The 14,403-nt window shown below is 37.5% G+C and overlaps 1 protein-coding gene across 4 annotated transcripts in view; it reads left to right on the top strand.

Moving 5' to 3' along the window:
• The first annotated feature begins 1,051 nt into the window (after positions 1-1,051).
• LOC135699746 (uncharacterized) overlaps positions 1,052-14,403 on the top strand; it is a 56,090-nt gene continuing 42,738 nt past the window's right edge. For 2 of the 4 annotated variants that reach the window (XM_065220063.1, XM_065220059.1), the window contains exon 1: positions 1,052-1,150. The gene's annotated coding sequence lies outside the window, so the exon portion shown is untranslated. Of the gene's footprint in view, positions 1,179-14,403 lie in introns of all 4 variants that reach the window. The other 2 variants (XM_065220060.1, XM_065220062.1) reach the window with 2 other exon arrangements.

Below are 14,403 nucleotides of genomic sequence, written 5' to 3'. Positions count from 1 at the left end.
GTGTGGCTCATTTATCAAGTGCATCCACCCGAGTCGAAATTCATAACAAATCTTTTTCCTATTTTTATAGCTAACGCATGTTTTGACACTTCGTTCAATAACATCCGTTGTGCTTTACCACTTGAAAACGAAACAGAGAAAACAACAGCTCCAATTACTACCCGATACATTCCATGCAGTTCAATACTCACCCGACCTATCCGAGATTCTATAGAATTATGTTGAGTAAACTTCTATACAACCAAAACTAGTCATACAAAAGTTAAATAAACTGTTATAGAACATGTGTGTTGCTTGGGTACATTCTATGTTGTGATTATTCATCAATATCCATAACCAACCTCAAGAAGTACAAGTCGTATGTGTATGTGACGCTTCTTGAAAGCACACTTTTAACGAATAGCCAAATCGACGCTGATTGGCAAAACAAAATAATACAAAGTAATTCCAAGCACCTCCCACTAGAAAAATGTCGTGTAGACTTAAGATTGGTGTGTACAATTTAAGCTTCATGTAAGTATTAATGAAAATAACCCTGTGCAATATAATCATCAACTTTGAAGAAACCTCGAAGAAACCAACCAATCACAGATTATTATGTCATAATTTCAATCCATAAAAGAAAGGTTTGAAATGTCGGTGTGACAGAATGAAACATTTGACTATCTATGGAAAATCGAGCTGCAACATGCAATCATACTCACCACGGAACTCAACCTGAGATGCAATTTTCTCTCTCAAGCGCTCCACAGTGTTCGCCCATTCTTACTCACTCCGCTAGCCTCCTCACGTCTCACTTGGAAAAACCCCAACCGGTCAGTCGGTGAGAGATTTTTTTCTCTTTCAAATTTCTCGCAGAGTGCATTTTCCAGCCCCCGACGACACGATTGCTCTTTCTCGCCTACCCAGAGCGAGGGAAAGCGACTCAAACTCACGTCCGGCCGCCCCAAAGCAACATCGTGTGCGTTCCAATCGATGTCCTCCAGCCCGTCGTACATTGGCATTCATATTTAATCGAACGGCCGTCAGTTTCGCTCGAGTCGCGATTCGAACAGGACGCGTTTTACCGACCGTTGGGTTTTGGAGGGAAATAGCTGAACGGTTGTGTGGTGTTCGATTTTTCCAGCGCGATCAACAAAAGCATTTTCTAGTGAGTTGTAGGTACACGACCAACAGAGGTGAACGTCACCAGCAACTAATAATAGCGGGCGATAGTGCGGCAAAAAAAAGCTCCCAGCATTCCCAGAGCACACAGAGCAGCCAGAGGAGCTTTTTTGTGCGACAAATTTCCGGATCCCCGCTTGTTGTGCGAACGCGGAACAAAAACAATCGAATCGAATCGATTCACGGTGGATTGGACCCGATCTACAGCTAGTGGCACATAGTGAATGGCTGTAGGCAAAAAAACGGAAGAAAAATCGAAGGGTTGTGAAAATCTAAATCGAAGTTTATGAAAGTGTGATTTTCATGAAGATGAATCGCTCCGACTCGCTCTCCTCGTGGGACGTGAATCGAAGTAGTCTGCGACGAAGATGACGACGATAAAGTTGGCGTGGACAACGAACGTGCACCGTAATTAGCGTACAGCTGAAGCGAGTCTTGTTCGGCGGTTGTGTGTGGTGTTGGGTGGGGGGTGAAATGGAACTCGTGGGGGTTTCATTATGAATCAACTGGGAATAAAGTTTGCGGTGAGGTGGTGGGAGAAAAGGACAGAATTAATATTTGTCCGATTTCGGTCGCTGAGGCGATAGTTTTCATCTGCGATAAAGGGTCTTACAAGGGTGGAAGCAGAAGTGTTGTTTGTATAAGAACTTTGATTTTCATGAGGATATAATGTTTATTTAAGTGATTATACTATAGTTCCCTTGCAAATGCTAATAATGTACGTGAGACTTGTTTAAAAGAATGCATCTGTAGGATGCTCCTCATAATGAGTGTTTTCACAGCATCATGAGTGAAACATATAACATTCTTCCCTTTGAACCTTATCAATCATCTTGTTATAAAGTTTCTTACATTTCGACATGATGGATGAACCATTGTGAGCTTCACTTTCATAGTGATACCAGTTTTCGGATTAAGAATTTAAATCTACTGCGAGGTACGTAGCCTGTTAATCAGTGCTGTGATGCCCGAGAATGAGAAAGTAACTTATGAATACCTAGTTTTGCTCCTGGTACCAAAATTTTGTGTGGATTAGCCTGACATAAGAAGTAAAATATCTGCAAATAATTCCAAAAAAATAAATGCATACAAAATATTTTTTAGCTAACAAAAATTTATATTTCAATACCAAAAGCATACCTAAGTTTGAGTATTTTCGAGCAGAAGAAAATAACTTATGAAAAGCTAATTCTGTTCCTGATATCATCCTGGTGTTGATAATCCTGACACAAGAGGTAATATAGCAAAGAATAATACCAAATATTGCGGGCAAAATGCCATGTGTGCTATCGTTTTGGTATTGTATTTGTTTAATTTGGTATTGGAATGAATTGTGGGAACATTTTTTAATTTATATTATTCTGTGGTATTTAACCTGTTATGTCAGGATTAGGTATCAAGATATTCGATTCTGCTCGGGTTGTGGTGTCATTTCGATATTGTGTTTGCTTAATTTAGTATTGTTGGGTGTAGACTACCTGCACACTTAATGTTGTTTGCCAAGATTTGCACAGCCTTACATATTTTGCGGAGATCTCAGCAAAAGTGATGTTCGATTGCTGAGTCTCGGAAAATATTTGACTGAATATCAGGATACAAACTTTATTCCTACTGAGTTCTCAGAAAAAAATAATACCGAGTACTCGGCTGTTCAAATCTTGACAAAAACTTGACGAGTTGGGAAAATCTGACAAATCAGATAATTCGTTTTAGAACCTGGTAAATCAGGGCATCTTAGGAAATTCATTTAAAGTCAGAGAAATATTTCTTAATCACATAAACTTATTAATAAGAATGACTGACTTCGCTAGTTTCAAACAACTTACTTACCAAGTGTATTTTGAGGATGGTTGTTCTTTCAAATTTTAAATAGTGATGCGAACTTGTGGAGCAAAAATTACTTAAATATACCCTTTTACAACGAATAAGGGCCTAATACAAATTCAGCTCCCACTGCACGGCCAATGAGAACGACCTAAATTTACACAAAGTAGTAGACATAAAATGCAGTAACTCAGGGAAGAGTAAACTTGCTTCTTGTATTTCCAGTTTTTATTCCAACTTTGTCCAGGAAAATAATCCCGAATATGAAAAAAATAAAGATTGGATTCACTCAGTCTATCGGTACTACTGCTAGACAGAAACAATTTCCGGCAGACTTGTTTTCATCGCTGAGTTCCTGCACTTTTGGCGATTGTGAGTAAACTAAACTCGAATTTGGGTCGCTTCATTGGCCGTGTGGGAGTTGGCCAGTGACTGTTTTCATCATTTACCACGACACGCAATGCACTTCGACCCAGTGTAGATGAATTGAATTTGCTTTGAAGATCTTCGCTGTCACAAACGAGGGAAATGAACAAATGAGTGCAATTACCTATCGACGAAGACGCGTTTGCAAGCGATCCTCAAAAGCAAAAAAAGTTAAATTCGTTTTGACAAAACCTTTATATTATCATCACTTCGGTAAAGGATAATACAAGCTGAACATTGCATTAGGTCCTAAGTAACATTGCACAGTGGTCCAGAATGCAGATTTAGGTGGAATGATATGTTTTGAGCCTGAAATTGAAATTTTAGACTAAAAGTCTCTTCTACAAAGTTGTTCCTTGTAGCAATGTCCTCATTTTTGTGACAATGAATTCTGGTGTGGTTCTTATTATCATTAATATAAAAAATCTAACCTTTTTGTTTGAATAAATTAAGGTATACATTCTTGGGCAAAGTTATAGCTGAGCTAATTGTAAGCAACTTTGTTGCTATATTTTTTTTTTTTTGTATTTCTTAAATTGGCCGATTTAGAGCTATTTTCGTGAATTGAGTTAGGGTGGCGCTAAAAAAACAGTTGTTTCGCTCTAGTTTTCTTATTTCAAATTTCTCAACAAAGGTGACTTGAAATAACTTTTAGATATTTTTTTTTCCTGTCTCTAAACGTTCTCATTTTAGAGTAATTTTTCGGAGTTGACTTAGTGTGTTCCTGGAAAAATAGTTTTTTAGCACTAACTTTTTTATTTGAAATCTCTCCTGAAAGTCATCTTGCAGAGACTTTTAAAACTCTTTAAGACATACGCAGACAGAATAACATACGCTCTTTCAAATGCCATAAAAAAAATTTTTTTTGTTTGCCCCAGTCAGAGATATCAACATTTGAAAAGTGCTTATTTTTAGTGTAAAAACGTCAATAACTCTTGATCGGCGAAAGATATTGACAAGCTTTGTGCAGCAAAAATTTGCGCCTTCTAAAGATCTAAAAGTTATTTCATTGCACCTTTGCTGAGAAATTGGAAAAAAGAAAACTAGAGCAAAACAACTGTTTTTTTTAGAGCCACCCTAACTCAATTCAAGAAAATAGCTCTAAATCGGCCAATTTAAGAGATACAAAAAAGTTGCCAGGGACAAAGTTGCTTGAAATTAGCTCAGCTATAACTTTGCCGAAAAATGTATACCTGAATTTATTCAAACAAAAAAGTTAGATTTTTTATTTTAATGACAATAAGAACCACCCTAGAATTCATTTTCATAAAAATGAGGGCCTAACTATAAGGAAAAACTTTGTAGAAAAGACTTAAAGACTAAAGTTTCAATTTCAGGTTCATAACATATCATTCCACCTTAATCTGCATTCTAGACCACTGTGCATTGATCGATTCTCTTCGTCGACTTTCTCTTTCGTTAATAACTTGAGCACAGAACCGTTTCTTGATGTGTTTGTCGTATTAGATGCTAGATAAAAAAATTCTTTTATCGGTCTGTGTGCTAAAAATACCTGCAAATGTCTTCACATGACCGTGGGGATCCAAAGAGAAAGTTGACGAAGAGAATCTGTCAATGTTACTTAGGACCTAATACAATGTTCAGCTTGAATAATCTTCCATCGATCCGAGTGTGACAACAACACAGACGATAATGAACAAACATTCACGAATGAGCCAAAATAAATGTTGACTTCGAAACTCAGCGGTTGCCTTGACCAAGAGAATGTTGTCATGTCAAAATTCAAATTCATGCAGGCAGTTGGTTTATCTTTTAAGGTTGCCTCGATTTGAGTGTAGAAGAAATGATTTTTATCAGCACATTCCTAAATTGAACTGAGATCCAGAGGGTAGATTCGAACCCATTTCCATAGACGCTAGACAGTATCAGATGTTGCAACATTTAAGCTCAAAATAAGTATGTGCGTCTATTATATTACATCTAATTCAGAGTGGCCACTGGGTGCATGAAATTAAACTTACGGTTTGTTCCCGGTTTTTCCCGGGAGACCAACATATCTTTCCTGGTTTCATTGAAACAACTAAATATGGTAAAAAAGGAAGACCCGCAAAATTTAAATATAACTTAATTTTGAAGATCATAGATTCTTGGAATTTGAAAAAAAAATTGAATTCCGATTCATTGAAGAAAAGTTTGAAGATTTTTGATTTGAGTAACAAATGAGTTTCGTAAAAAATTGTGAATGAATTCTAGGGATAATTCTAAAAAAAGTCTTGGGCGACCTCCAACTGAATTTTGCTAGAAGTTCCAGGTAATTTGGAAAAGTTTTTCAAAAAAATGTAAGGAGAACTTAGGGTAAATTCCAAAGTAGTTCTGAAGTGAATATTATTGAGATTATGAAAAGCATTCCATGGAATTCAAAAAAAAAATCTAAAGATTTCAAAGTGGATTAACCCTTCAACTTAATGGATATATGCCCAAAATCTTGACACTTACCCTAATAATCACCTTCGTCTGAAAATCTATTAAATTTTAATCAATCAATCAATCGATCAAAGAGAATTTCAAGTAGAACTAATAACACCGACAAACCGACAAACCGAATTACAAAGAAATTTCTTATTAAAGCACAAAACTGACATCTGCCGCCGTAATCTCGAAAAATATTCATCCAAGCCACGAACACGCGTACAACATTTATGAGTTGGCTCGTGTCTAATCTATTTTGGACAAATTATTTTTTTATCTAGATAGAAACATTTCTATGGTTTTGACAGCTGAGATCGCTGCACATTTAAATCGGCCGTTATGGATTCTCGATCAAATTTCATGTCGTTTTGTCGGTGCTAATAACATGATAATGGGATCAATATAGTAAAGCCATGTTATAATAAGGAAATCCGAAGATCTTAAAGTTAGGACTGGAAGCATACGTGTGAAAACATTGAACATACTCCAATTGCTGCCAGATTGCAGATCCTTTCAAAAGATCATTCAAATGGCATAGGAACTCTTCAAAATGGGAACGGCACTTTTACCATAGAGGTAACTCTAACACTAGAAGGTCCCGAAATAACGTGCTCAACTTTTTGGCTCAGCTCTGGTACTCTCGTCGGTCCCAAGCTAGTCGTTCACCCCTCGAAACATAGGAAAATCTACTAACCCCTGATTTTACCTGTCAAACTTTCATAGCGAATCAAAACAAACATTGTGTAGTACTAGAATTTCGACTAGAATGGGGTACGTTAACCGTTTGCTTGGGACCAATAGGCTAGTCAAGTAGTGAGCCAATTTAAAATCGTTAGTTTCGTATTGATTGTTGATTTTACTATGTCTGAGGAAGAATCATTAGAAATAATGATGAAAACACACTTTCCATGTTCAATTAGAAACATAAATGAAGGCGAGAACAGTGTTGGGAAAATATCAAAAAATCAAAATCAACGTACTTGCTTACAATTCCTTTGAGCAAATATCAGTTTGCAAATTAAGCTGGTAAATCTTCATATGCTTGTATGTATGTATCCAATCCTACTTCCGCTGTCCGGCAGTGTTTTTATGGAAGAAAAATGTTTGCAATATAATCTATTATTATCTTATACTGATCCCATTGCAAAAAATCCCAGAAGTTGAAAGGTGATAGCTCTGTTGAGATTCAGTAACCCATTTCAGAATGCCTGATTACTCACGTCCATTCCGAGGTTACTTTCACTTACAACTAGCCCCGCATACACGTAGTACCGATATAAAATGTATATTGGTGCTGCGTGTAAACTTCCATCATCAATGCAATTCCTGCTTTGTAGATGGCACGTATTTAGTAGGATGCATTTCATATTTTTATATCTAGTTGTAATCAGTTAGATCTCACCGCTTAAGTATTGTGTCCTTGCTACTGAATCTTTGTCATCTCGATTCTCGTTGAGTCCTGTTGAATAATTGGCATCTGTTTTTCGTATCTCTTCTAACCGAAGATAGTATCAGAGCTGAGCCAAAAAGGTGAGCACGTTTCTTCGGGACCTTCTGGTCTTAGAGTTACCTCTATGGCTTTACTGCAGATCCAGTAACCCATTTCAGAATGCCTGGTTATTCACGGCTATTCTGAGGTCGCTTTCACATGCAATAATACCGTTACAATTACCGTTATCAATTGAGTAATGGCAATGCCAGCACACTTCCAGATTCAAAAACATGACGCTTTCAAATACAGTGCGTATTTAGTAATTTGGTGGAACAGCGTTTTTGATTAACTCAGGCAATTTCACAAGCACACTAACACAATACTACACAACCCGTCAAACTTTCTTTTGGGCCGTGCACTAAAGTCAGTTTTAAAATATATTTGTATCCTTACTTTTTTGAAAAGGCACAAAACTAAAATTTAAATAACACCAAGTGATATTAGCGAGAGAGAAAAGCTACAGGAAAAACAACATATCGACCCGCAAGCAAAGCATATTTGGGAGTTTTTGGCTCTAGTTTAACCTTCAAAACTATCTTTCCCGTGATCGGGAAGCCAACGCCAACACCAAAAACGTAAACGAAAACTTTATTTCAGGAAGCGAAGGCGTAGCACTGAACACGCGAAAAGAAAACCCCACCGAAGCACAAACCAGCTAGCACGACGCTACAGCAACAATTCTATCTGTACCAAGTTCTTGTTCGGGAGTTTTCACAATATTATTCAGAAACTTCATTTATTCACATTAATGAAAACGAATTTCTTTTTGCATTGGTACCAGCCAAAAAGCACGCGGAAAACACAAAATTCGTGACAGCGAATTTAAAACCAACCGTTCTCGGGCAGAGCCTACTACGCACTCGCTGGTAAATCTTCATATGCTTGTTACAAAACTAGAAAAATCTTTTGAATCAAAACAAATTTCACTAGCAGCGTGCATTGATTTTGAAATAGCATTTGATAATGCAAGTAAGACCGAAACTTTGTCACACAATATATAAAAAAAATATTTATTTCCACTAAACTTGAATCGTTAACTTAGAAACTAAGACTAAACTCTTGTGTTCTAGTCCCTGCACTTATATTAACTCAATACCTAGCATCGGCGGATTCCTCGTAGTGCGTTGGTGCCCGTTCGATCGCGTTGTCTCCAAGTTGAATTCCGACACAGCAAGACATCGAACGACTTATCGATTGTTGTTGTTGGTCTAGCATGGTCAGCTGGTCAAAGTCCGGTTGCATTGGTTACAAAGGCTTGGTTGTCTGTGTTGGTTGGCATGGGAGACCGTCGGGTCGTAACGTGCTTCTTATAACTCAATGAAAAACTCAAGCTTGCAACTCTTCGTTGCAACTCTCTCAATAACTGGTACAATGAACAGTACACCGAGTATGGCACTAGATGCTCTACTTTATCTGCTTCCGTTCAACGAACAAAGTACTTCCTGGTAGGTGATCTTGTTTGAAATTGATTCTTTTGTATTAAAAAAATTAAGACTGGATGGAGAGAAAATATCATTTCGATTTCGATTTCAGAATTTGATCGCAATTTTTGGGAAAGTGAGGGACCAAACTTCCGCCCAGGTTCTACTGTTTTTTTATTCCGACGGTTCAAGATTAAACAATCGTGTGGGAACAGGGGTAACTGGTCCAGGGATAGATATCTCAAAATCTATGGGTTACTGGCCAACCGTATTTCAATCAGAAATTCAAGCAATTCTTAAATGCGGTGTAACATTCTGGCGCAGACATTCGAATATCTGCATTATGTCTGATAGTCAAGCAACATTAAATGCTTTAAAATCAGCTATTGCCAATTCAAAACTCGTATGGGAAAGTGGGTAGTTTATTTTTAAAACGTACCGGTACTGCGGATGATGATGACTGATGTTGAAGATGGACGGCTTCTACGACGTTGGGCGAGCGCTTGCTGCTGTACGATGGACTCACTGCGCTACGAGTACTGCCAGATTCGGTGTGGCGGACGTGGTCAAAGTTGGCTGACTGGCGGTGTGCGGAAGCGGTTTCGTTTGTGCGTGAAACCACTATATTTCCACCCTGGCATCTTCTCTCATAGGCTTACATCGGGAGAGCCCAGGCAAGGCCAGAGTGACTCTACCGAGAGGGGAACTTGGCAGTTAGGGAGGGTTCCCGAGACAAAATCCTTCCAGCTGATTATTTTTGGTCTGGCTAAGCCGGATCACGTATGAGTCAATTGATCAACGGATACAATGGAGGTCAATTGATCAACGGACAAAATGGAGTGACAAAAATATTTTAATAATCCTACTAACCAACACCAAATAACTTATGAAACGTGGTAGTACATGCAAATTTTATATATTTTGTAACGGTTACGAGTTAATAGGAAAACTTCAAGGGGATATGTGTCGATTCTGTGGCATAGAAAAGGAAGATTTTGAAAACCTGCTATGCTCTTGTACAGTAATGTTCAATAAAAAGTGCATTTTTCTGAAATGCAAGTCCCAATTCAGTAGTACATTTCATTCGAAATGTAATACCAGGCTAGTAAAATGCTTTTGGTCAGTTTATTTCGGTTGTGAAGCGTGATAGTGATACGACATACTAATATAATAACATAAAAATGGGGAATTTATCACAACAGATCAAAGTAATGGTACTGTGATTTGTATACCCAACTCACCGAAAAAAAACGAGACATCCAAAGTAATATCGATAGTAATTCCATTTGAGTCAGAAGCAACTTCCAATGAAATTCTCAAAAGAGTTTCAAGAAAAATCCAAGACGTTCTTTCCAAGGCATTTTGCGAAGAATGTCAAGGGAATTCTGAGAAAAATTCTAATGGAATCCTGATATAATACAAAATTTTAAAGAAAATTCTGTAGATAAGTTAATGCCACTTCACGAAAGAATTGTGAAGCATACAAAGCTAAATTCTTAGTGAATTTCTAGAATTTTTTTTAAGGGAATTGACAGGACTTTGCAGGAGGACACTGCAGTCATTTGGGAATGATCCTAATGAAATCCTTGAGAAATAATTAGAAATATCCTGCGATCCAGTTCCTTTTGGGGTGAGAATGATAACGATTCTGAACTTGACACATTTTTTTAAACTTTGGGACATTGCTATTTTTAAGAGCTCCGCTTTAGTTTGATGTATCCCGTACTAAGAGAAAGACTTCTTATTAAGACTTCCGAGCATGAAGAAATATTAGATATTCTAAGAGAAATGTTAAAGGCATCGAACAAGAATTTTTATAACAAATATTCTTAAGTTTAAATCAAATTTTCGGTTATTTCCCGGTTTATCTTGGTTGTTTTCGATTTCCGGTTAATTTCCGCTTGAGTGGCCACTTCTGGTTGATCAATACTGTCAAACCACGTCTCTCAGATATTCTCATATGATACCACGTTGCTCAGAAAGTATTTCATAGGGCACAAAGTGATCAGAAATCATCATTAAATGCTCAGATTATTTTCCAAGCCTTCAGGTTAAATATGTACCGTTCTGATGGTATCCAATAATTCAAATTCCATCTCTCATATAACGCGTGCCTCAGAAATTATTTCAATATTCAGATATCTCCAAAAACTTCTTTGAACAGGAGAGATCGAAGTAAGCCACGCTGCGAAAATGACGTGTTTTTGTTTTGGTGCGTCGTTTTCGTTCTAGTGAAAATGTTATAAATTCACAATTTCATTTTGAAAAAGTGTTAATTTGAAAGCACATAAGTGATGTTGAAAAGTGCATTAAGTGAAAAATTTCAAATTCTTATCCGTTGCATGTGGTGCCGACTGTTCTAACCTACGCGTAGTTACGCTCAGCTAAGTGTATTTACCTTTTCGTTCCTCTGTCCTCGATAGGAAATATCCATCTAATTCAAGACGATCATTTCAAAACTTACTAAACACGCGTCAATCAAGTATTGCACTTCTGCTTGATTGAAAGTTTCAGTACAATATCAATGGTGTATATTTGCATCGATAATGTATTGGAGCGGGGCTTATCATGTGTGAAAGTGGCTTCGCAATGCTTGCGTTCTTGAAATGGGCTATTGTAGCTGTGGTAGAGCTGTCACCTTCTAACTCCCGGGTTCAAGCTTCTTGCATTCATAAGAATTATTTACAGGCAGATTTTATCCATAATGCCACTGCCAGATAGTGGGAGTTAGGCCAAGGGCGAATCTTTATTCTAATCTACGATTCCACATACTATTAATAACCATTTACACATAAGTACCTCCTATCGATCAGAATGAATTGTGTATATGTTTAGGATCAACAAACATTTTCAGGCGCAAAGGAGCAACAGGATCGAGCTGATAACGTTTCTTAATTCTAAAATCTGAAGACTGTTTTGAATAATATGTTTAGGTAATGGGTAGCAACAACGGACAGATAAACTACTTACAGCTTCTATTTATTAAATGCTTGATATAACGATTGCCAGCAACGCCGGTTGGGCGTATCCTATGGCTTACCCTCCCTACTAAAAAAAACCACCCTTCCCGTGACACTTATAAGGGGTCGTAGAGTTCTCTGCATCTCTCTTAAGTAACTTGGCGGACTAAAATTCCTTCCCTTTCCCCACCAGATGCAAGGACGTGGCCAGGACAGCTCTGGTCTGTTGGAGGGAAACACATCCTTTATCTAAGAGGTAGTAATTAATCACAAATTACTATCCAACAGCAACGGATAAAGGTGGGTCTCCTTCTTAACAACAGTTTGGAGATCGTACCACCTTTGTGCAACCTGGTTTATGCTTTGTTATGCTATACTATGCAATCTCCAAAAACTTCTTTGAACATTTGTTCCATACTTCAGGACAATCAAGTATTATTCTGAAGATCTTAAACTGTCCGTCAATTCAAATCATGTCTCTCTGATATTCAACCATGAAACCAGGATGATCTGAAATTATTTTAAAAGCATAAGGTGATCAGCCATCTCCAGGAAATTCTTAGGATATTTTTTAAGCAGCATGAAGTTTATCATTTATCATTTATTCTGAACATATCAAACAGTCAAATAATTCAAATCACGTCTCTTAGATAGTCAGGTGTCTTTGAAAATATTTCAAAGTCCTTTGTCGAAGCAGTATATCATATCAGAAAATCCATACCGCTTGCCTAATCTTCTTAACAAATCAGTACCCATTAGAGTGGTTCAAAATATTAATTTTGCTCCCCCAATCGATTTCAAATCAGGTCCTGATAATTCTCTCAAAATTTGAAATAATTTGTGCACTGGCACTTTGAAGTTTATATGGGTATTACTATAGGAAAAGTAAATTAGGTTCTCAGCGTTCTAGCCCTTCACTGTAATAATCTGCGGAAAAATTTGCTATCTGTATTAGTATGAAATTTTCTCAGCTGCAGCTTTGCTAAAGACCGCATTTCATTTGAACGTCAGGGTAACAAGTTATTAATTAATAAGGCAGATGATACTCTTCCGGCATGGTCCATAAACTACTCAGCAGGCAACAATGGTGTGGTTGGCGCGAAGAATAGGGCGAAAATCCTGGCTACTATGTCATAAGTGCAAGATGCAGTGTTGCCCTGCAGTCGACAAATCATAACAGGAAGTTATCGGCTTCGAAATTAATTAATAACTAATTCGCTTCATTCTAATCTAATCTAATCTAATACAAACGCAGCCAGTATGACAAAGCATCCTGTAAAACGATTAGGTTAGATGAGGTCTAATCATTTTTCTTGTCTAATTGATGTAAACACCAATACGGCCAGGCCTACTGCGTTGTATTTGCCGTAAAGATGATTCTTGGAAATTAATGGGAACATTTCTTGAATCTACAGGGGTGGAATAATGCGTGGACATACCGTACCAAACGCTCCGAGTTACTATGTGTAGTTATGTGTAATGTGTAAATATTTGTACAATATTGAAGAATCATAAAATAATTCAATGGAAGGATCTAACCGAATTTTCTCCTATGTACCACAACACATTGGTTGTTGAGCAGAAAAACGAACCACTTTTTGATTCACCGATTTGTTTGCACTTTTCCTACTGTTCTGTGATTCCGTGCGGCAATTTCCTTCCGTATATCTTCCTTGGTCGGTTTTGAACTTTTCTTTACGCTGGTAAAACGACATTTATCAGATTCAGATCCTCCACATTTCTGGTCTGCCAGATTCTCTCGAACTTCTACCAGTGATCGATGTTGTCTAAAACACCGGAGGGAAAACACGACACCAGAACTATTCGCAAACTTTATCTATTTAATGAGACCACCGCTAAAAATCTTCATTTTTCAAGTATTACACAACCGAAAAAGAGTTTTTAGACGGAAAACACACAGACAAGCTCGTAAAAATCGCGACAGGAGCGCAAGAAACTGAACTATTCGCGTGCAGAACCTACTTCGGTCTCCTTAATAACTAATTAGCTTCAATAATCAAAAAGTGGTCTCCTGCAAAATTAAATTTCACATAAGAAAAGCTTTTTTGAAAATCATTATGGCGAAGTACTAGGACGTTAAGAACATAAAGTTTAGTTTTCTCATAGTAATTCCCATATAACCTTCAAAGGGCCGGTGCATATGAGTTCACATCCAAATAAACTAAAATTTGGGAGAATGATCAGGGCCTGATTTAACATCAATTGAGTCTGGTGGAGCAAAACCGATATTGTGAATCCAAACACATAAAGCAACCAACAATACAGAAAAAGCTTGCTATGAATACCACGCCAAACTCTCTCTGCAACACAGCTCAATCGGAGTGGTAGAAGGATGATACATTGCTTGTCTGCTTTGTTGCAATATACATGGTTGAGGACATAGCTTGATCGGAATCTAGAAAAGACATAAGAAAAAAAAATCCCATCAACACACGAGTATCATCTCTAATCTAATCTAATCTAATCTAACACCAACACAGCCAGTTCTTGAAAGCATCCTGGAAAATGATGGATATACCTCCATCATTTTTCTTGTCTATTTGATGTATGTTTCACATTGAAGATGCGTCACACATATCAAAACGGCCAGGCCTACAGTGCAGCATTTAAGGGGCAAGATGATTCAGAAAACATCGGGCCGAAGATTTAAACACGATGCTTAAGA

The sequence above is a fragment of the Ochlerotatus camptorhynchus genome, unplaced genomic scaffold (genome assembly GCF_037179485.1).
Source record: "Ochlerotatus camptorhynchus isolate MF236.1 unplaced genomic scaffold, CSIRO-AGI_Acam_v1.1 ptg000114l, whole genome shotgun sequence".
NCBI classification, from domain to species: domain Eukaryota; kingdom Metazoa; phylum Arthropoda; class Insecta; order Diptera; family Culicidae; genus Ochlerotatus; species Ochlerotatus camptorhynchus.
This window is presented reverse-complemented; position numbering and strand designations above follow the sequence as displayed.